At 41.3% G+C, this 24926-nt stretch overlaps 1 protein-coding gene across 2 annotated transcripts in view; it reads left to right on the top strand.

Moving 5' to 3' along the window:
* Positions 1 to 282: 282 nt before the first annotated feature.
* The window catches only part of LOC6564930, a 45623-nt gene continuing 20979 nt past the window's right edge, over positions 283 to 24926 (top strand). The window contains exon 1 of one of the 2 annotated variants that reach the window (XM_032738230.2): positions 283 to 406. The gene's annotated coding sequence lies outside the window, so the exon portion shown is untranslated. The remainder of the gene's footprint in view (positions 407 to 24926) is intronic. The other variant, XM_001991727.3, reaches the window with a different exon arrangement.

Genomic DNA, 24926 nt, shown 5'->3' with positions numbered 1-24926 from the left:
CAGACTCAATATATTCTTTACTTTATTGATGTTTTCTTTAATCTCAAATTTATAATTTGCACTTCTTCTGTTTAAATTTATATAATTTAATTTTTGAATTTGTTGTCATTATCACATTAGAAAATACGCACAAATGTATGTTTTCATTTCTATTTTTGCCTCATTGCATTTCGATTGTCTCAGCAAATGCAAGCATGCGAAATATACTTCTGTCACCAGCAAGTTGGCAGCCCCGAAGCTCATCGCCAATGCTCGTAATCAAAGTTGGCTTATTTCGCCACTGGCAACCGCAGCTCTGCCACGTTCTGATTGATCAGCGAGCAAGTGTTTGAAATTAATGTGCGTGATATTCGATTAAGGCAAATAGAATTCAACTTTGAATTGTTTGCAGTAGCGTGGATCACGGGTAAGTCAATGTCGTCTGTGGCACATAATTGTGTAAGTGTAAAGATATTTTAGATAAAGATATATGGTATATATAAATAAAAGTGTATGATGATGTTGTGCAAAAAGTTCATATATACAGTGTCTCACAGCTCAAAAGACACTGGGTCTTTTACTGTTGGGAGACTGGGCCTGTGGAATTATCATGTGGGGGCAGTTCCAGATATGGCAGGACTGTACTAATCCGGACTTATGCTTGGATGTTGTCCTGGTCGTTGTCGTGGTAGATCTGGAAAGTACGTCGGATTCCTAGCTTCTTGGCACTTTGGAGTAAATTTTCCTTTAATATATTGAAATACACACTCTTGTCCATTGTTGTTTCAAAAAACACAAAATTTCCGACGCCGGCTTCCGAGATAGATGCCCATACAATGACACTTCCTCCGTCGTGCTTGACTGTTGCCTTTAGGATTTTGGGACTCAGCTCAGTATTGGACAGTCGCCACACATAATTCCGTCCGTCTAAGCCAAAAATGTTGAATTTGGGCTCATCTTCAAATATGAATGTGTTCCAGAACTCCAAATCCTTGTCCAAGTGGGTTTTGACGAATGTCATCCTAGTTCCTTTATTTTGTGCGCTTATAAAGGGCTTCTTCCGTGGTACAAGGGCATTAAAGTCATGTTTGCGCAGAACCCGGCGCACAGTTTCCACATTGCACTTTTTCCCCATTTCATCCTCCACCTGTGGAGTCAGTTTTGGAGCCGATAGCTTGGGATTTTCCCTTATTTTCCTGATGATCCTCCGCTCCTCCTGTTCGGTGAAAATCTTGTTTGGTGCATTTCTGCCCTTGTCCTCTATCCGATTTTCGTCGACGAAGCGCCGAATGATGTTGAATACAGTTGTGGTGCTTAGATTTACCATTTTAGCTATTTGGCGATGTGAATATCCAATCTTGAAGTGTTCCAGGATGAGATTCCGTTACTCAATGGTAGTCCGTTTGTCCATAGTCCTTGTTGGGTGGTGGCACACGAGATTCAGGATATAACTAAACTGACTACGAAGGATTGGTCTATTTATTCCGAAAATAATCAACTTGACGTAAAAAATCCGTGTTTTATGGCACCTAGGTGTCCATAACGCCATTGTTCCAAATAATATGTAACCATAAATTAAGGTACTTTTTTAGATAACCCGACCTAGCAGGTGGGGAAACCCCAGTTTATGGGGGTCATATAGTCATTTGGGTGTTTAATATATGTACCTACCATCGGTATTTGGAATTTTTGAAAAATGTTGGATAATTAGTTTATGGCAAGCAATTAAATTTTTTGCTAGACACTGGGTCTTTTGAGCTGTGAGACACTGTATGTCTTCTTCAGTATCAAAAGTCGAGGTGATCTAGCCATCTATAAACAAACTTGCAAATTTCTGTGAACTTGTGTACAGAAATGCATCCATTCAAACGATTTATATATATTATTTATAATAAGAATAAGAAACACTCACTTCATTAACTCAAACATATTATTGGATTTATTGGCGTTGCCAGGCTTAGGCAGGGGGCAGCTGCATAAATAAAAATATAAATTGGTTTACACATTTATTTACCTAAAAGTTGATACTCACTGACTACGCCCTTGATTTCAGTGTGAGTAAAACCACGGGCCAACTTAGTTTTTTTTTTTTGATTTGTTTATCTGGATTTGGGGTACCTTCTAGCCGAGCTTTCTTGTTGTTTATCACTTGCTGAAATGCGAGACGCGTCGTTGATGGGTTTTGCCTACTGGAACATTCCTTAAGCTGAACTAATAAAATAAACAAATCGAGCATTGATCATGTTTTTGTTTATTGCAACTCAAGTTTAATAAAATACCCTTATACATTTGTCCACGGAATGGCGCCAGAAATTATACAAGTTGTCGTCGTGTTGTGTGTGAGTGCCTATTAGTATATCATGATGCTATTTGCAGCGTCAGGCCGTGCCTCGTCTTACAAGCACAGTTGCAAACCCAAACCCAAACCCAATCCCGATTCCAATTCCAATCCCAGTCAGTTCGCCTTGTTGCCTGTCAGCCAGGGTAGCCACGTGCGCTGCGATCACGGTGCAGGCGGGGGCAGCCGGTGGTTTCCTGTCGCCAGTGGACAAATGCTGCTCGGGGCACCTAAAAAGGCGACGAATATTCGATAGTCGGACAAGCTGATCAAACAGTTCAGCTATTTTGCATATATAGCCCAGGACTTTGGGGTCCATTGATTTCGATAGCTGATTCGGTTATAATTATTATTTGTATTATATATTTTTATATAGTTTTCATGCTTTTTTTTTATTTTCTATTACATAACCTATAATTTTTGTGTTTCTATGGAATAAATGTACAATATTTTTCCTAATTTATTAATTTCAAATGCCAATTTGAGATAGTTTTCTATTGAAAATGTGGAAATAATGTTTGACAATATTTCAATATATAAGAGTCCTCGCAGATGTGTGTAGAATAAATATAACTCAAGTTGATATTTGCTGACCCATAAACAGGTGCGTAATGTCCGGCAGATAGATGTGTAGGGTATCAGTTTGCTGCTTTTGTGAATGACTTGAGTTGGGCTGCTCACGTTGGGTTTTCGCTGGTTGGTTTCGCTTGTCGTCTCCAGCAGCAGCAGCAGCAGCAGAAGCTAGGTAGTTGTTTGGATTGTTTATTTAAGTTTCGCTCTTCCGGCTGATGCTGCCTGGCTTTATGGTTATGGATACAGAGATACAAAGAGATACACAGTAGCCGTAGCCAGGCAGCCCCAAACAGAGACCAACAAGTCCGAGCTGGGCAGAGAGCAACAGTAGCAATGAATTTGCATGTAGTACATGAAAACCGTGATCTTCAATTTGTTGACTCTGCTGGCTGGCTGCAGCCAGTCGAATTAAGTGGAGTCGCTTCGCATCGCATTGCCATTGCGAGAGCTATGGGCCAAAGGGGTACTCCACTCGCTGCAGCGAATTGAATCGCAAACAGGGCCTCGATCTTGGAGTCGCGTACTTTGGCTACATGCCAAAAAGTTTGTAACATTAGTTTAAGGTGCCGGGACTTGAAGCTGCCCGTCCCCCTTCCGCTTCCCGTCCCCCCGTTTGCCGCCAGTTGCAAGTTGTCAAGCTTGCCATGGCAAATTTGCGATCAAGCGACAACAACAGTGACAACATGAGCCCAGTGACGACCATCGTCCGCTAACCGCAGTCAGCAACACACACAGCAAGCTGTGAACTGTGAGCTGTGAGTTGGGCTTCTTGGGTTTCAACTGTGTACATCACGTTGCCTTGTATCTGACCAAGCTGCCACAGCGCCTGGGCACGCAGCGATCTTCGTCTGTTCGTCTGTTGTTCCATCCAACTCTCCAACAGCTCTCAGCTCCCAGCGCCAACATCAACTTCATCTCCAGCTCCGACTTGGACTTGGACTTGGACTTGGACGGTGTGTGACTCCCTAGCGAGCCTGCAGCTTGGCCGGCAGCCAGTCAGCGACGCGGCCGAACTTTATTGACCATATTGATTGCTGCTGTATTGATCGCTTGTAACTGATAACAAATAAATGGCCTGGCCACAATCAGCACAGTTGGGTGCTTCACACACCTAGTTCCAGCTCCATGTTGCATACAGTTTTGGTGTTCACTCTGTTAATGATATTGCCAGTTTACACGGTGCAACCCAAAATCCGGCATACAGTAAAAGCAGTCAAATAGTGTCAACAAAATATACAAATATATTCTGTGCTCAAATAAAAACAAATGATCTGGACCTACTTACATATTTAGGTATATTTTTAGGTGATCATCGGCATTATCACTTACTATTTAGTTATTAATCTATTTCATATATATATAGTTCAATAATACCCATGTGGAAGACATAGATTTTGAGGTGATGTTATCGCAATTCAATCATAAATATTTATCTATACAAACAATATGAATATCATATAAACCCTTTGTATGTCAGCATAATAATTCTGCATAGTTGCTTAATTTGTTGGCAGTAGTCAGCACAAATCTTATTTGTATTACTTAATTTGTACATACATATTTAATTCACATTAATCACATGTCCTGGTAGGAATGTGATTCGAGCCCATAGCCAATAGAAACATAATGTTGGTTTGTAGACACTTGAAATGGAGATGGAGAACCAGAAGCCATTCTGTGGCCAAATGAATATGATATCTGAATAGCAGTCAGACAGCAGTTTAATGGTCACGTGTAAACGTGGCCCAAGTCTAAAGACGGCTACTGACTGAGTCGGCCCAAAAACAGCAGGCGGTGTCTGTTGGCTGCTGGCTGTGACTGCTTCTTGTTGGCTGCTAGCTGTCTATCTGTCTGTTTGTCTCTCTGTCTGGCTGTCTGCCACGTTTGCATATTCATAATTTCGAGCTGGATTTATCAATTGCTCATCTCAGTCATGAAAACGCATAAACATTTCAAAGTGCTTGGAGCGGGTCAATAATTTGACATGAACGAAACAATACGCAGAATCTTGCATAAATAACTTGATGCTCAGTTTTTGCTCTTGGACAGCAGTCTCTCTGTGTGTGTGTGTGTGAGTGTGTGTGTGTGTTTTTGTTTTGTTTTTAAAATTCACATGACCCACCCACCGCTTTCCCTTCGCTCCACCGCTGTTCAATGATGTGTGCTGCTGCCTGAACTGAGCGACTGCATCAAAAGCTGGAAGCCTGGCCGGGCTGTGGAGAGTTGTCTACAAACAACAGGCAAGCAAACACTCAGCGTTTCCAGCTGCTGAAGAGCCAAGCGCGCTGAGATCAAGAGCAGCAGCTTGCCAGCGCCAAAGATTATAAGAGAGAGAAAGGCGACTGTTGAGCAGCGATGAGCTCAGCTGAGCTGAACTATCACCAAGTGCCGTTTCGTATGGAATTCAATTTCGTTGTTGTTGTCAACGTGACGCCCACACACACACACACACACACACACACACACATACACACACACACACAATGGAGTTGATGTCAAAAGAAAAGAAAAAGAAAAGAAGAGCTGCAGAGCTTGTAGAGCGTCCTCCTGTTTGGCCCACGCCCACATGCCAGCACATTTGATTTTTAGCCATGGCCATAAAGTGTACAGCAGCAACAGCAGCAGCAACAGAAACAGCCAAAGAAGCAGCAGCCAGAGTTGGCAATTTTGTAATTAATTTATTGCTACAGGCGGCATCAAGAAATTGTCGTGAAATTCGCGACGTGTCAAAACTATTTTTAATTGGAATGTCCGCGACGTGCGTCTGACCTGATCCAAGTGCAGCAATAAGTCTGAAGAGATGCATGCAAGTGGCAAGCGAAAGATGTTCCAGGCATCGTAAAGTTGGCAAGATCAAAGTGCTTTTTGAGTGCTTTCGTTTCTATTTTTTGCGTCTTAATTGATATGCTTCTTGTATTCCTTTTTTTGCGCTACCCTTGCATTGTAGCTTTGCCATTGGTATTATTATTTTGTCTAGAACTGTGTCACATCAACGATCTAATAAGCTTTACGCATGTATTCCTTATCAGAATTAGAATTCCGTTTGCAAAGCTGTTATAGAATCAATCAGTCTAGCAATTCGTACTGCCATAAACAACTTTCCCGATCCTTAAGATATCTTAATCAAACTCATTTCTAAATGCTCCTAAAATATCAACATCAATATACAACATTCTATATCTACTATAGAAATAGTAGATCAGTTTTGTAAATTTGTAAAGATTTAGATGTGATCAAATAGACTCTGGTCGACAAGAGTATGTAATCTTTGGCATGCTTCAGATAGCAGAACTTTCTTTGCTGGTGTTGTTGCTGTTGTTTTTAGTTGTTGTTGCTGTGCTGATTCTCGTTTGTGTCTGCCACCTTCACATATGACTAATGCACCACTCAATAGACACTAAAGATGCATTACGATCCCCCCCAGCGACTGCGGCAATTGCATTTTAATGCAAATTTGGTGTCAACGCAATATCGACCATGACAGCAGCAGCGCCATCCCATCCTATCATATCCCAGGCCAGACCAGACCAGACCAGACCAGACCAGGCGATCAACGTAGCCCAGCTATCCAGCTCTCCAGTTTTGCCAGTTTGCCAGTTTTCCCAACGCTCACGCATTCAACATTCGTTGCAACATTTGCGGATCGCCTTGCAGCGCGTTGTAAGTGGCAACTGTGGCAACTGCTTGGTGTTAAAGTGACTGATTAAGTTCTGTGTTGTTGTTGTTGTTGTTGTAGTTGTTTCGACTGCTGCCGCTGACGCTAAACGAATTATACGCTTACGTAGGTGGCAGACACTCAGGCACAGTCAGCAGTCAGAGTCAGCGGCAGTGGCAGAGGCAGAGGCAGAGGCACCAGCCAAAGATACAGATGCAGATGGAGCTACAGTTGGAGGCAGAGTACTCGGTAGAGCAGTCACCCGGTACCCGGTACCCGGGGCATAATCATATATAGAGCCAAATGAATTGAGACGCGCCACACAGAGTTATAAATATTGTCGCCTTGCTCTGTGGCGGGGCGTTCCTTGCAATTCTCCTCTGTCTGTCTCTGCGGTTGTCTGTCTCTCTCACTCTCTCTCTCTCTCTCTCATTCTCCCTCTGTGTCCCGCTCTTTCTCTGGCCATGTGGGCGGCACGCATTATTGAGGCCCACTTGGCTGCCACCGTAAGTAGACAAAATTTTGGAATTAAACCGAAATGTACTTGAAATATTCATCGATAATAAAATTGATTTCATTTGTTTAATCATCGAAATTTACTTGAAACTATTTTTGATCAAAATATTTATTCTTTATCTTATCTTAAGTTGTTTAATATGCACAAATTGTAAGATTTCAGCCTTCAGACTTTACAGAATTATGACAAACACATAATTTGACCAGTTGTAGTTTCGTTAGTCCATTTTATAGTTTTATGTACGATTTACATTGTTGATATGATATCAAGCTTTAATGAAACATTTTAAGTCCAGTTAGTCCACTTCAGCATCGCAAATATTCTTTGAATCATGATTGATATAAATCAAGATATGACATTGCGAGATATCTAAGTAATTAAATTATTTACTGTGTTCCATGATGCACAAAGAAATTAAGTTTTACAGGTGAAATACTATTCCGGATAGTATCCTTAGTAACTTATTTGACTTTACGCTTTCTTCTTATATTTGGGATGACAACTAATAAAGTCATCAAGATTTGGAAAATCTGCACATTAAAATTGATTTTATGAGCACGAAGCGAATGGGTTTTATGGCTCGGCTACTGTCGCGACGATCGTTTCGAGTAGATGCTATCGACAGGGTCTCAGGACCGAGCGTAATTGAAACCTTTGACTTATTTTATGGCGATCATAAAACTATGGGTATGAGCTACTGTTGGAGGCTACCTGTTCGGATCTTTATTGTCATTTGGCAAGTTCGATTTGTTCCATTGAGCGAAATGCAGAGTTGTAGTCATTGATGCTTATCGGTTTATCGGAGAAAGTTTTATGACTTGCTTCACTCGTAACTAACGCTGATTCTGCCAGCAGCTGGACACTCTTTGACTTTTACGGTCACTGTAATTTATCGAATTTTCAAAATCTGTCATTTACTTGCCCATACATAACATAAATGTATGAGAGCCAAGTGGACTTGCAAAAATATTTACCAACGAGATTGTATCTGTAGGATCGTAACAATTGTTTGAACAGATGTGCTTGCTCCTCAACTCTTTAACTGCATTTTAAAGGCGGTGCTAAGCGTAGATCAATATATTTTGTAGACTACCAGAAAAATAGAGTTCGTATATATGTTTTAGAAACAGACATTTTAAAACAAGATTAAAATTTGGTTTGTCTGAAATGAAACAAGTCTAATTTTTTTTCTTACTAAAATATTAAAATGGGATGACTGTTAAAATATGACTTCTGTATATTCATTAGAGGACTTAAGCTTTATCTCAATCTGTTGGGGAATATTTATTGTAACTGTACCAAGTGAAGGTGTTTGTGAGTATTTTACTTGTTAACACGTTGAGGTTAATGTTCTTAAATGCGATTAGGTTTATCTGTAGAATCTATATATCTAAATAGAAGATAATGAAAGTTTTTGAGGGTCAACAATCCTAAGTGCTCATGAGCCAAACTCTGCAGTTGCTTTCTGAGTCCATAAATCTTAGTATTTTTCTCCTTAGTTCCTTTTTTCATTTGAGGGCAGCTATTTAACCACCTCTCTCTCTCCCTCTCTGTCTCTCTCTCTCTCTCTCTCTCTCTTCTCAGCCAGCTTAAATCGTTAATCCATTGTCATCGCCTGGCTGGCAGTTCAAAAGAAATTGGCAGGCAAACGGTTTTCAATAGTTGGCATCCAATTTGGATTTTTATTGCTTCCTGTCGCTTGCCAGCTTCCTGTGCGACAAACCTCGCAGCGCCCCCGCAATTTTGATTTCATTCATTTTTTTTGGGTTGGGTTTCGTTTATATTCTGGATTTTTTCTCTTTTTTTTTGCATGGCACTCGCATTTCAAAAGCGGGCGACTTAATCGAGCAAAATAAACCGTTTTCATATGCTCGAATTGAGGCAAACACGTCGCATTACACGCCAGCTGAGACGTAGACGAAATGAAGGGTGCTACGACAAGGGTGGGGGGGGGGGGGGCGTAATAGAGGGGGTGGGGCGGCGGAGTTGCAGAGAGAGAGATCCGAGAGTCGTAGTCTGTTTGTTGGCATACGTCTGGACTCCCGAGGGGAATTACGCTCAGCATTGTGCCAGGGTCTCGATTCGGGCTTAAAACTCAGCCTCAGCCTCAGCCTCAGCTCACCTTGAAAGTGTGTGTGTTATTGTTGTAGAGCTGCTTTCTTCGCCTTTATTGCGTGTGCCGAAATGCGCGAAATCTCTTAAGTTTTTTTTTTTTTTTGAGGTAGCCGCAGCTTTTGTCAAAGGATTATCACTTCCCTTACTCAGTGCCTGCTGCCTGCTGCCTGCTGCCATTTATGTGGCAGAGTACAGGACTGTAGGAAACAGGACAGGCCAAGGGTCTGGCTGCTAATGAGCTATACATTGTGACTCTGCTGGGTGGCTCAACTCCAACTCGAAGCAGCCGGGAGTGTGTGGCAGGGTGGGGGCATTTTGTGATTCGGATACGGATTCGAATTCGCTTGCCCGCCCGGCTGGATGATGACTTTGACAGTGTGCAATATGCGTTGATTTTTTATGGCCTTCAAATTGAAGCTGCGTAGGAATTGAGGCCGCTGTCGCTCTTGCTGTTTGCTGATGCTGATGCTGTTTGCTGTTCGCTGTTTGCTGCCGCTATCGCAGTCGTTGCCTGCCCGGGGCTGGTTCGGCTCCGTTTGGCGTGTTGATCTCAAAATGCAGATAATAATTATTTCAATATGTGTGACTGACTGGGCTGACTGACTGGAAAACTGTGGAGGAGCGTATGGGTCAGGGTAAGAAGTGGTGCAAGGAGGAGCAGATGCAGGAGAAGTAGGGGACGCAATGCCAATGCCATCGCTCGCTCTTCATGATTGTCATGATCATCATTATATTATGCGAATGGATCAAAACCGTAAAGCCGCCAGCTCAGTTTTTTTCCTTGTATTTTTTTTTTTTTTTTTGCATGTGCTTCTACTTTGGGGTTGCTGATGTTCTGCTTATTATTGTTCTTGTTGTTGTTGGTGTTGTTGTTTTCACTTAATCACTTGTAGAGCGGGGCACCCGAGCAGGGATGGAGAACTGTGTGTGGGCAGGACAAGAGAGGGGGCGCGGGCGCGGGCGCGAAACTGATGCCGCGCGTCGGCTGACGGCGGTTTAAGTTGAAAATTGAATTTCTAAGAATTACACAAAACAACTGCAACAACAATAATAAAAACGAAAACAAACCGCAGAGCAATATCAACAAGCCAGTGCGTCGATGTGCCGTTGGCATGCCAGCAACTGAGCCACTGAACCGCCGAGCTGTTGCAGGCTTCGGCTTCAATTTCATTTTTGGCCGCACCTCCTGCCCCTCAATTGGCTTGATGGGCTTCATTTCATTGCATTGCATTAATTTTGCCAATTAAAAAGTAAATAGAGCCTGCATCCTTTTCCACTGACATGCACATACACATCCACATTCAGAGCTACACCCACTAAAAACCCTGAGCCACTGATTCGGGCATTGAATTGAATGCTGAATGCTGCATTTGCTTGCAAAACTTTTCAATACAGCTTAATCCAATCAAAATATATATATGTATATTTATATATATATATTTAAATGAATTATATATTCTACAACCATTAGTCTGTTGGCTGGGCGCTATGTTAGTCAATTGGTTGATAGTTGGTAGAGTGAAGCCCCGCTAAGAATGCTAGCTGACTGTACAGTGGAATCATTCGAAGATTTTTCAAGTGGAATTCTCAAAATTTAAAGATTTTGGAAATTTTTAATACCATAACAGTTGACTTATTAAATATGTGTTCTACTTTTTACTACGGCTATCAATATTTTATTTAATTTTGTGTGGTTTCAGTAATTTGTCTATCATCGTGTGCGATTTCTGATCCCGAGGACAGGGTATCTGCTGGACGAGTTCTCTTGACTATACCAGCGATTTTGTTCATGAACCGGTTTCTGACCTTAACTGATTTTTGCACAAGATGTAAAATACATTTCAATCAGCATATAAATCACAATTTTAACACCGGCTCAAAGGTTTCCCCGATTTCACAGATTAATTTAAATATATATGGAAGTGTTTCTTCAGCTCATTCCTGAATCACCTTAAGAACATTTTATTTAAAAGCCTTGCCACACTGTAGCGTGCAACAATTAAAAGCACGAGGCAACAAGAAGATGGGCCCGCGTTGCGAACGTCGTCATCAAAATCAACATCTTTGTAGCCGTTGTTGTAGTCATTGTTGGCGGTGTCAATACCTTCTACAACGCCCCCAAATTGCTTATGACACATGTATACACCCGCACACCCGCACACACACCCACACTTACACACGCACGCACACACACACACACACACATACGCACAACTTACACATGTCCCGTGCCCAGCAGGCCAAAGTGTTTTTGGGGCGTTTTGTTTTGTGTTTGTTGTTGTTATTGTTGTTATTGTTGTTATTGCTGTTTGTTGCCTTTTCTTTCTTGTGTTTTTTGTTGTTAGTTAGCTGGCGTCAGGCAAAAGTGAAGAGCTGAGCAAATGAACGACTGAACGTCTGAATGACTGACAATCTTCTTGGGCGCCCAGTCGCAACGCGTCGTGGCGCAATTGTCTCCGCCGCCATGCCCTGCCCCGCCCTGCCCTGCCCTGCCCTGCCCTGCCCTGCTCTGCCCTGGCTGCGTATCGCATATCGCACCTGATAGGTTGCTCGCTGCCGTCTGCAGCTGTGGCCCATTGTGGGGCGGCCAACCATTCGTATAATTGTCGATGCGTTAAGGTAATTGTACACCCAGATGCCAGCCAGCTACCAAGCGCTGCTGACTGAGCAACGGCAGCAAGGCCGACCCATTTATACCATAAGTGTGCTTGTTTCTCTATCTGTATTTGTATCTGTATCTGTAACTATAGCTAAAGCTATGGCTATAACTTTAGCCATAGGTTTATCTGTCTCTCTGCACTGAGAAAATAACATTAAACGCAGCTTCCCAGACATACGTGTTGGATTTTATTTATGTTATTACGACCAAATATTGCAAGGCAGTGTATCCTTGGGAATAGTGGCCGACTAGCAGATATCCTGTAGAGAGCCTTAAAATTGTCAGAATAGGTCGCAAGAGCAAACCTCTAAAAATATGTGTGAACTAATTTCGTGGTGATTTATATATGCATAAAATACACATATAAAATATTATTATTCTTATTCTTATTCTTATTCTTTTTTCGATTTAAACGAATCGAATTAGCGATGAAAAATTAAATAAATATACCCTACATACTTATGGATGATTTCTGTTTTTACTAATTGTTTCGTTGTCAATTTGAAAATGTTTAGTTTTGAAGCTTTTGCACTTTGTATGGGTAGATCTTTTTTCGCTCAGTGCAGCTGTTCTAGCTAAATGCTGGGCTAAGGCTTCGGCATCAGAATCGGCATCAGCTTCAGCTTTGACTTCGACTGCGGTTCTGTTCAATGCCGCCGCGTCGAGTCACTCAGTCGTTCCTAAGTTTGCGTTTGTCGTTTGCCGTTTGCTGTTTGCTGTTTGGCATATTGATGGCACGCTCCGGCGCCTGTACGACCCAGTCGCAGTCCCTGCCCCAGTCCCAACAACTGTCCCAGCAGCAGCCCCTGCCTCTGCTAATACAACAACACCCTACGCAATGTAAGCCACACTGAAGAGCATTTAAAACGCTGCCATTTAGTTTTTGCTGACATCAGTTTGGGCATCGGTTGGGTTCAGTTCGGTTTAGTTGAGTTGCGTTTGGTTTGGTTTGGTTTGGTTTGGTGTTTTGGTTTGATTTGCTAGATTTGATTTCAGGAAATCTGTGTCACACACACACACACACACACGCACACACTCACTCACCTGGCTGAATGGCTCGTTGCATTCGCATGCACATTCACAATCACTATTCACTATTCACAATTCGCATTCGCAGTTGCAGTTGCAATTGCCTTTTGTGTGATTTGTTGCATTGTCTGTGGATGGCCGTTTGTGGATGTGTTTTGTTACAATTGAAAAATTATAGCAATTAAATGCATTCTCCATCGTCATACCACGCCCCTCACTGGCCAATTGCTTCGGAGTCAAGAGGATTCACAAGTTGACAAATTGCAAACAAAGATGTAATCTTTAATATTTTTAAATAATCCTAGCTTGTTTTTGCTTAAATCGATTAGAGTTATAGTCGCCAAAAAGTCGATTTAACCAATTCATCTTAACGTATCCAACTTAAGTCAATGTGGAACTTTATATGAATATTTGCTCAATTATAGCCATAATTTTCTTTACATGGTTGAAATCATTTTGTATCATTTTGTCTAGTGCCGTGTATAAAATGTGGGATTCAGATGTTGTAATTTTTTGGCCGGTTGCAAAGTGAATTTATTATTTATGCTCAACATTGTAATTTACAGTCGACTGCCTATAATAGGCATCTTTTTAAAATAATACATTATTTCTAAAACATGAAATAAAATAAAAATGATTTTTTTCTTTTCAACAGTCGACTGATTACTGTTTAAGTTATTGTACATTTTTGTTAGAATATAAAATAAAATTCAAATGACCAGAAGATGCCTTTTAGATAACTTGTGGCTATTGTTTTATTTGCACTTTAAAATGAATATCACAAGGAAAATGGTGCATGTGAATGCATTGGTCCAGTACCGACTGTTGGCCAGGATCTGTGATGCTCGATGCTCCGGGGCATTGAGATGTTGCAGATGTGGCGATGTCAGAGGCTCGACATACATCTGTATATCAGAGAACTCAAGGGTTTCTCTTCGTTTTGTAGTTGTTGCTGTTTTCTTTATACTTTTGTGCCTGATTTCGAATAATTTTTATATGCAGTCATCAACAGCTCATATATATTTTTATTGCCAACGCGCTTTGAGATATGCATCTGAAACAAAAAAAAAAAAAAAAAACAGAAGAACAAAAATAAAATAATCAAAAACCAAATACAAGGAACAAGCGTCGGCTGCCGTTGAACATAATGACAATCACGATGATAATGATAATGATGATGATGACTACTTCTACGTACAGATTTCCAATAAAAATTCTGTCCAGTTGAGTTCAGTTAAGCTGGCTCAGCTCAGCTCAGTATTTCATCTGGCGGGCTGTGTGTGTGAGCGAGATTTACACGCTGATACAAGAAATACACAAAAATAACAATAAAGGCAGAGGCACAAAATGCGCTACAGCGACAACAAAAACAACCATATCAAAAAAAAATAAATAAAAACCAAAAAAAAAACAAGGCAACCGATGCCTTTGGTTGTCGATGGTCGCAGCAGTTAGTCACTCAGTGTAAGATCTCTTTAATACCAGCTCTATAGCCATCTCTGTCTGGACATTGGGCACTTTTTTTTTTTTTTTTTTTGGTTGTAAAGATTTATTTCTTTATTTGGCAGCCCCTTGTCTGCCCTCCGCCCAGGCCCATGGTGCTGTGTCACTGTTTTATTACCAGGAAATTTGTATTTAATATGTTTTTTCCGCGTTTTCGTAGCGTTTCGGGTGCGATATTGTCGCCCCAAGGCGAGACAGTGACACCAAAACGAATACTTTATTTATTTATTTTGTTTTTTACATTTGAGCTGTCAAAATTGTAGGGTATTGGAAGCTGCGCTTCAATGAGCTACCAAAATGCAGCAGAGCTACCAAAATTCCACTGTAAATGTACCCATTGCGGCACACTGTGCGCGAGGGGGGGGCTGCAGCTGATCTGGTATTCGTTATCTGTACGCCCATCGACACGTGGGACATAACTGGGTCGACTCTGAAAACGGTGTCAAATGGTAGCCATACTTCGTAGAAGAGATCTTCAATCGAAATCAATCAGTTCGCAGAAGTGCGGCTCTCAGCACTAAGGGCCCAATTGATAAAGTGACTGTTTAAAAGTTTGGAAATCACTTTTATATCTACATATATATATATATATTCTATACTAAATAGTGACTAAGTGACTATACATTTCGATTTATGAATTCATAACAAGTTATTGGATGTGGGTAACAAAGCAAACATAGCGAAAATATTTAAAACTCATTTCTTTAACTTAATCATTTTGTTGACCTTGTTCTGTCATTCAATATACAGCTCTGTACTTGTCGCTTTCGACACGCTTTCAACTCAACGTGAAACCCACCCACCCACAGCAAGCCAAGTGTAGCAGGTCCGTGGATAATTAAAGACTAGCGCCAGCAGCAACGGCAGAAACGGCAGCAACATCAGCTGCAACTGCCACCAGGCAATGCCTCATCGATCAGTTGAAATTAATAAAATACTCAATAAATGCGCTGCAGAAGAAAGCTCATAAAAACGTGTGCAAACAATCGATCAATCAGAATTTGACAGCAGCGCAAATCTCGGCTCTCGACTCAAATGCACAATTGCTGGCTGAGAGCCAGCAGAGCTGTGGGCAGCAGTTCCAGTCCCAGTCCCAGTCCCAGTCCCATTCTCGGTCGACAGTCGAGTCGAGGCTGACGGGCAGTTGGCCTGCAGTTGGTAACAATCTTTAAGGCAAACTTCAAAACAATTACACAGCAACATTTCCAGCAAGAAGAGAAGCCGGCATGCAAAAGATACAGATACAGATACAGATACATAAGCATTTACGATTGTGAATACGTATCTGAGAGATACAACAGATATGTAGGTAAAGGGAGGTAGACAGACAACTGCCACTGTACGACTGACTGCTGGCTGTTGATTCAAGCGATTAATCGATAACAAATAAAAACATTTCGACAACTACTTCCAAAGAAGAAACTCCAACGACAACCGCCGACCGCCGACCTCTGGTCCCCGTCACCATCGCCGTCTTCGTCTTCGTCTTCGTTTGCATCTCCGGCAAACCTCAGACTTAAGGTCTGCTGAGTCTTTCTTCTTCGACTGCTTGGGGGCTGTCAACAACTCGACATTGTGTATATGAGTGGCGTGGTACGCATAAATGCCATGGAAATTTTCTTTTTAATCAATTATGAGTATTAAGCAAGGGGCAGCCGTACACTAACATCACTTAGCCAAACAGGCAACGGGTACTCGCATTCAAATTTGTATTTGTATCTGTATTTGTATTTGTATTTGTATTTGTATTTGTATTTGTATCCGTATTCGGGTGACGCGGCAAGGCGCGCACAAGATAAAAATCGCAAAAATTCTTTATTGAATGCTGTGGATGCCAACGCCAGGCTATCCATACATCAGTATATACATACATACATACATACATACATACATACACATGTACATACACACACATATGTATGAGTGTGTACTATATATTGTGTGTACGGCCCGAGTGTGTGTATACAAGTGTAATCTGCGTGCCTCTAAGCATGTGAAGTAGCACTTTGTCTGTGCCTCAAGTTGAAGTAGCTGCGGCAGCCAGCCAGTCACAGTGGCATAGGTACCATAGGGACTCGAGAACTGAGACCCGAGGCCCAGGCAGCCTCCAAATTCCATTCGGCATATGCTTCTTTACCACATTCGGTTCGGTTTTTTTTTTCGATTTCAGCTTGTGGCGCTCTTAGACCGTTTGGGTTATTTGGGGGAGCTTTTCAAAGTTTTGCTTTGACTCTTTTTCTGAGGATCAGCTAAGGTTAGGATGGACAATTATCACAAATGATATTCTCAGAAAATTGCAACACTAAGAATTTGTATTCCTTAGCTAAATACTTATATTAATTTGCATAATAATCGTAAAATTGGGAAAAACTAAAGAGTTTCATATTTAAATTAAGTATTTTCGGGTTTATCTAAAATTGTGTGTTTTCCAATCATTTGCATAATACGAGCTTTAGCATAGGTTTAGATTTGCTGTACATCAAATAAACGTATGTCAAGCTAATTATTACATACCAACGAATGAACAGATTATTATTGAAAGCTGATTAAAGCCATTGGAGCTTTTAAGCTTTAGATGACTAACAGGATATTTCACATAGTGCGTAAGTAAATATGCTGATAAGGACAAAGATTAAATCAAGCATTAAAAATGAGCTTTTTATATGAAAAATAATAATAAAATTTTAACGATAATGCAAAAATGTGCTGAGAGGTATATTTTATGTAGCTTTGCGAATTTGGTTATAAATGCCGGAAAGCTTTTTGAAATTCATGGTGCTGATCATACAATCAGTATGCCGCATTTGTTGAATTGTAGGGGATGATAATCAAACAAATCATAATCGGTGGATGGGCAACAGTAGACAGTAGCTGAATATGCTTCAAACGGTCGACAGTTTGTCTGTCAAATTGACATTACACGTTGCAGCAGCAACAACAGCAGCAACAACAGCAGCAGCAGCAGCAATGTCAAGTGCAACGACGTCGCGACGACGGTGGCGAAGGCAGCGCCCAACAAGTTGAATTTACATGACACTTCTGGCAGGCGCAGGAGCTACAAGGAAGCAACTGCACGCGTAGGCTGGCTGCTCTGACCATGGACCTGACAGACTCTGACTGATGCGCCGACTGCGCCTGTTGGCCTGTTGGCTTCTGTTTGCGGCACTGACTCAGCAAATTGTAGCTGAAACTGAAGCAGGACTGCGGAGACTGCGACTGCGACTGTGTCTGTGTCTGTGGCTGCTGATTTTCTGGTTGGATTCGTCCAAACCCGGACCGGGGGCAACCTGTTGCCAACTCATTAAATAATGCCGATGACTGGACAAATTTCAGATATACATATATAAATTCATATATATGTATACGTAAATAAAAATAAATAAATATAACATATATATTTTTACAATTTTTTTTGCTGCTGCTTAAATGAAAAGTGATTAAACACGGCAAGGAAGCAAAAGCCAAAGAGGGGCAGAGTTGGCAGTAGGCTCAAATTTATAATCCTCCTTGTGTAGTGAAATTGCATTTGGCTGCTGCTGGCTGTTGCTGGCTGTTGCTGGCCGTTCGCTGCGGACTGCAGTTGGTCAACGTTGGCGTTATAATTCTACTCGACTACCGACTGCTGACTGCTGACTACCGACTCCAAGTCCAATCCCAATTCCAATTTCAGCTCTGGCTCAGTGCATTGCTGCCCTGCCAAAGTGACACTTGTACAGATTTTCTTAATGCGCCAAAGTGCCACTTGTCGTCTGTTGATGCACCTCGTCCTTCAAATCCACAGCTTGCCACAGCCGCAGCTACAGAGCCTTCATGTTGGAGCCTGTTCTCGCCGACAGATCGAAGCTTTTGTGCGCTAAATGCATATGTCCCAGACCCCGAAAGAGCGAGAAAAAGAGAAAGAGGGAGAAAGATAGTGAGAGAGAGAGAAAGAGAGAGAGAGAGCGCGAACATGGCCAAGACAAAAGTCAGTGGCAGAAGCCTCACAGTTGTCTGCTGATTTCAGTTCTAATTGCTGCCCAACGCATAATTTGTCATATGCCAAATTAATAAATGACTCCCAGCGGCAGTTATATACTTTGTTGCCATTGAAACATTGTTGCACCACAAGCAGGTTGACCACTCATCGCTGCCACCGGTGGCTCAACACAGTAGCAGCTGATTTGGCTTTAAGTTGGCAGAGCAACTGCTGATTGAGTGTCCGCTGGGAGAGAGTGGGCAGCAACTGGGATTCGTATGGCTTGAAGTTGAGCTTGGCTCTTGACTTGTCTTGACTACTGTGGCTCGTGATGCCTGTGTGATGTCCGCCACAATCAGAAATCAATGAATTGCGCCAACAAATAGGACAGTATCGGACTTAAAGTCTTCGAAATTTAAGGAAATAGTAATTATATACATATTTGCACTCATATTTGTATGTAACAAAAAGGTCTTCACACATGAGCTCGTCTTTTGACGGATAGTTAAATAGTTGTATGATATGTAAACAGTCAAAATTAAGATCATGGTCATATCTCTTTGGCGTCTGATGTTGACATCGAATTTAGTTATGTATTTTATATCGTAGGCGATGTCTTTTCTAATGTGTTACATACTTCTCGTCAAATATATATATATATATATATATATATTTTCAATACTCCTGCCTCTTAAAATAATTCGAATTGTAAGGATTTATTCTTAAAATATTAGATATTCGATTTATTAAATATTTATGCTCACATCACACATTTAGTTCGATATTAAATTGGCTTCTGGCTGCCTGGAATTCTAGTCAAATATAGTAAAAATAATTATAGTACTTATTTGAGCTAAGATATTTGAATAACTCAGCACAGAGTTGACCGATCAATGACAATTCCACTTGCATCTGCACACATTGTATATTGGCCGCCATTATAAGTAATTGCTGCAAGTTGGGGCTTGGTCGGAGTTGACTGCTTCCAATCACCGAACATTTAATAAATCTTAAAAGGGGCGTTGTTGTTACGAGTCGAGCAACTTGCACAGAGACAACCACAATGACAACTTCAGTGAAGCGACAATAATAACAATAACAACAACAACAACGACAACTTCTCTTAATTGCAGCTAGTTGTTATAGTTGTTGTTGTTGTTATCATTATTGCCGCTGAGGCTGCTGCTGTTGTTGTAATGATGGCCAAAGTCGCCAGGCAGCTTTTTTGCCCAGCTACTTAATTTATTTGTCACCGAACCGAAGCGCAAATGAAGTTCGAAAAAGCAGCATGCAAAAGAAAAGAGCAACATCAAGAGAGACAACAACAACGACAATGACAACAATAGAAACAATAATAACTACGGAATCGTTTGAAATTATACAGGATGATAATGAACATAATGTGTAAAAAGAAAAACGAAGCACAAAGCTGTCGGTCGTAGTTGCAGATGGAGTAACAGAATCACCAGACGGCAAGACGAGCAAAAACGCTCAAGAAATAATTACAAATTAAAACGAAACACGAATGGAGGGAAAGAAAGCCAAGCGTGGGGAGTTGATGAGGGGCATACGATGGCATACGATGAGGAAGGGACGGCAAACACTTTTACAAAAGTTTTAAAAATAGCTGCGACGCTGGCCACGCATGCGCAAAGATTTGTCATAATTGATAAACGACAACAGCTGCCACAGCAACAACATAAACAGCAACAGCAATAGCAGCAGCAGCAGCAGCAGCAGCTTTTAAGGCTACATATGCCACATATGACAACAAGTCACTAAGTCAGTCACTTCAGACTTCAGACTTCGATGCAGACCCAGGCCAGACCCCGGGCCGATGCCAATGGCAATGACAATGAAACGCCTCGCCGGGCAGACAAATCGAAGCGTCGTCATTTTAACGTGGTTGTATTTATGTCAGCAGCAGCGACAGCAGCGGGTGGAACAGTCATCAGGGTTGGTCGACACGGGTTAATGGGCGGCTTGAGGCGGAGAAGAACGAACAGAGCTAGTTGCCTGGATGGTTACCGATCGATTTGAACGAACATTTCTATATACCTTACTTACATATTTATCTGGAATATAAAATCAACTTTTCTCAACTTGAATTATATTTGCAATTAAATATAAATGATTGATATAATTATTGAAAACATTTGAATATCGATAGCTTGAATAGAGAGAATATGATGTCAATAGGAATATCTGAAAAAGACATCAATTTATTGATAATGCTTGGCTGAGCCTCAATTCATAAAATTGTTGTTTCAACAGCTCGAATGATTTTTGTGGGCTTAATTCGGAACACTTTCGCTTACTACTGCTGACATTCGTAACTTATGTAAGGATAAGTAACTTGAGGTTGTGAGTTCAATATGGGTTTTGTTTTATTTTGAATAACTAACTGTGATGCCTACATGTCTCTCTTCGCCATCTCTCCATGCAAACTGCTCACTAATTTGATAGTTTAATCTGTGGTCAATGATCTGTGAGTCAGTTGCCTACTAATTTAGTGCCGTTCTACATCTTAGTAGCGCACTTCGACGGAGTGATGACAATGACAATTGAGTATAACTACTATGCTGCTGACTGTGATTCTCGATTCCCGATTCCCGATTCCGACTGACAACTCTTAGCTCCCAACTCCCCATCCAACACTCAGTCCAACTTTAACTGCAAGTCGGCCAACTGTGACAACGATGACGCCAAATTGGCAGCGCTTCTTTTCGAACGTGAGAACCAATTGCTATGTATGGTCGTTCCATGCCGTCCACAGTTTTGTCCCAACTAACTGACGGGATTGCGTTGACCGAAGCTGTTGATTTTGTTGTTGTTGTTGCTGTTGGTGTTGCTGTTGGTGTTGCTGTTGCTGTTGGTTAGAGCGAGAGGTAGCCCATAAATATTTTAATGATGATTACATTTTAAAAACGAGTGAGGAGCACAGTCAAAGGCGAAGGCGAAGCAAGCGGCATGAAATCGAATCACAGTACCGATCAAGAGCTGGAGCTCCACTCTGGACTGCTGTTGTGGCCTGGCCATGGACATGGGACTTGGGTCTGTGGCCCTGATGAGCTACTACACAAGTACAACGCGACACTGACGACATTTTTGGAATTACATTGACAGGCCAAGCTGAAACTAAAAGCGATAATTATTGCCGACGCGACGCGAGGCGGCCAGCTCAACGGATCTGGATCTCCTTCGCCCAACCAAAGTGTTGGCGATCGTGTCGCGTAAGCTCAAAGAGATCTTTGCTCGAAAACGCTAAGGCCAGGCCGAGAACTTGCAGCTGTAGTTTGTAGTTTGTAGCTGATCGACGTCTGCGGCGTCTTGCCAATGTAATTTCAATAATTTTATCTGGTGGTGCTCGCGCGCCAGCCGTGATTCGATTGGTGAGCGGTAAGGCCGTAAGCGGTCAGCGGTGACAGATCAAAGCCTACTTCTTCTCTCTCTCTCTCTCTCTCTCTCTCACACTCACTCATTCACTCACTCTCTCTCTCTCTTTTGTGGAGTACAATTGAGCGTTGGGCGCAGAGTCGGCAAAGATCACTGATCACCTGCCTTTGGGACAGTTGGACAGGTTGGGCGGTGATTTGCCATTGCTCCTGCTCCAGATGTTTAGCTGCACTTTGGCGGCAACTGAGATGCGATCCCAATCACATACACTCGCACACACAAGGGCACATTCAAAACGCAATCATCAACATCAGAGTGAGCCTCATCGCGCTGATTGTCTCTCTGCACTCTGCCAATTACTCGCCAGCATTGTTGACATGCCATTTGCCATTTGCATCGTTTTCGTATTGATTTGTTTAAGTTCTGGCCAAGACGCAGGCCAATCAGCGCAAATTTTGACCCCCAAAAAAAGAATTGCCAACAAAACATTCAAACAAAAACACGAGCAGGAACAATAAAATCAGCAAAAACAAAACTCACGCATTTTTCTCCCACGGCACAGCAGCGTGTGAATGAGAAAATCCACTCGACGTTACTCCAAGTTCAATGAGCCGATCGAAAATACAAGTATGTCAAAAATCTATTGAATCCAACAGTGGACTGACGGCTGGATTGGCTGATTACCTGATTGCCCGATTGACTGGCTGGGCCGACTGGTTGCATGTCTCCACGTCCTGTAGGTCAGTTATCGACCCAGTTTATGTGAGGATATTCCAACTGGTTTCGCATTTCCTTGCATCTCCTTGATGGCGTTTTGCTATTGATATCCACACTTCACAAACATGTATTTGCATACGTGCATAATATATACATATACTTATATATCTGTATATATTTATATATATAATTATTCATTTGTCTAAAAATAACGATACATTTGTCTAGGAATTCATACAAAAAGAATAATCTTCACGATCAAATCGAGCTATATACCAATCAATTAATTTTATTTTAACTTACAAATTTGCATACTGACACTTTTGGTAATTCAGTTGGCTCTGAGACATTTAGGATCACATTTTCTTCATTATGGGAAAGCATTTAAAACTATTTTTTTTAGGTATTGAACATATTTTATAATTTAGAATATGTTATCGTGTCAAGATGAATACCACGCAAACAATTTTGTTTTTTTTTTTTGGTTGGCGTGTCAAAATGATATTCTGCAGGGATATGCTTATTTGTTTGGATTATGCAGAGCACAGTTTCATTGATTTCATGGGATTTTAGGAATGTTGAGATGGTTAATTGGTATTTGATCGGTGATTTTAAGTTCAAGGTAGCCCTTCAAGATGAGCAGACTTTACAATTCGACTGTGATCTCTGCGAGTTGGACATGCAAATGGAAATTTGCCACGCCTTTCACCACTTCTTGTTTATAAACGAAAAACACAAAAAACGAAATCTTTTTCCCACACCAATTGGCAATTGACTGGGCATTACGATCATCTGGGCTATATCTGGGGCTTTGATAATGCGGGGTCTCCCCATTAGTCCGGGGCGCAGTCGCACATCATTTGAAATTCCATAAGCGTTTCAGTTCAAACATAAAATAAATAAAAATCAGTACAATTCGAAGAGTTGTAGTCGTTGCCTTTGAGCTTTTGCGACAATCACTCACGTTGCCTGCCTGGCTGCCACAGTGGTTCCGTCTACATCGCAGCGCCCTCCCCCCTCCCCAGCCACTCTCTGCTGCCCAGCTCGGTTAATGCCTCCTGCCTCAATCGGCAATGTCTTTGACGCTGTTGGACGTTCGTTAAACGTTAAATGTTCTGCGTATTGAAATTAAATTTGTGTCGCTCGACACGATGACTTATTCAATTATTCGATAACACGTGATTGAATTATTGAAATAACTCTTTGACTCTTTTGCATTTCCCTCCTTCATTCATTCCATCCAACCACACTTCAATATACCCTATACCCCATGCACAAATATTAGTCTCTTTCCATTTTTTCTTTTCATACACAACATTTGATATGGATAAAGATGTCAGTTTGGCAGGATTGCCGTGGCGTATATTATTAATTCCAAACATCCCTGTTCACTTGAGTAAGCCGATCAATTACAAGTAGAACGGAGTCAGTATTTAATTTCATATACTCCTTCACTTGTACTCGAAGTGTTCATTAACATTAGCATTACACTAGACTATTATTAAAGATGTATTCATTGTAAAGTTACAAAATATTTTTATATAAATACATAATTTATTTGCTGAATTCGGTTATAATTTATTCTGTTGCAGAAATGTGTGTTTTTTATTCTGTCGCAATATTTCCGCATTATATATGGATATAAGCCGTGTCTCAGTGTCAATGTGAGAGAACCGTGTGACTTTTCCTACTTGATATTCTATTATTAAGTTGCTTATCGCATTTGCAACAAGTGTTGGGGGTCACAATTACAGTCGAAGCCAAGCTGAAAACATTTTTATATTTCCATATTTCGAACTTGTAACTGTCAATTGCCAAGTTTGACTGCTCATTTTGCATAATTGTGCGACGTTACGGGCCGAGCATACAAATTTATTATTGAACTGAATTTTTTATGCTTTGATTTATGATTACCATTTACAATGAGCCCCGTTTCCATCCCGTCTGACACCCGCCAGTCAACCGATTGTGTGTGCTTGTGTGTGCGCTCGTCAAGGGGCCAAAGTGAGGGGGGCAAGGGTAGGGCTTACTTTTGCTGGGCTTGGCGGCACAGCACTTGGAACGTTTTAAGATCAAAAATGCTAATTGAGCTGTTTATCGATTTGTCAACAACAATAATAACAATGGCAGCAGCAACAACGGCAATCGAAATGACAAGCCACAAAAAACTCGAACAATGGCCACATTAACAGCGACAATAACAACAACATTTTTTGTTCATTGTTGTCGGTGTTGTTGCTGTTGTTGTTGTTGTTGCTGTTGTTTTGGGGCACTTTTGACGGTGCTCCTGTTCATTTAACGCTCCCCACCAACTTTTATTGACCATTAAAATTGTGTCAAAATGTGTTTGAAATTTTTTATTGTTAATTATTCGAAAAGCGCGTGTAATGTGGAACCAATCAAAAATGCTGCCAACGCCAATCACGAACAAAAAAAATAACACTTGAGCCATGTATTGATCAGCAAGATAATGACAATGTCAGGAGCTCA

This window comes from Drosophila grimshawi, unplaced genomic scaffold (assembly GCF_018153295.1).
Source record: "Drosophila grimshawi isolate 15287-2541.00 unplaced genomic scaffold, ASM1815329v1 contig_848, whole genome shotgun sequence".
NCBI classification, from domain to species: domain Eukaryota; kingdom Metazoa; phylum Arthropoda; class Insecta; order Diptera; family Drosophilidae; genus Drosophila; species Drosophila grimshawi.
Note: the sequence above shows the minus strand (reverse complement) of the source record. Positions and strands in the feature narration are given on the sequence as shown.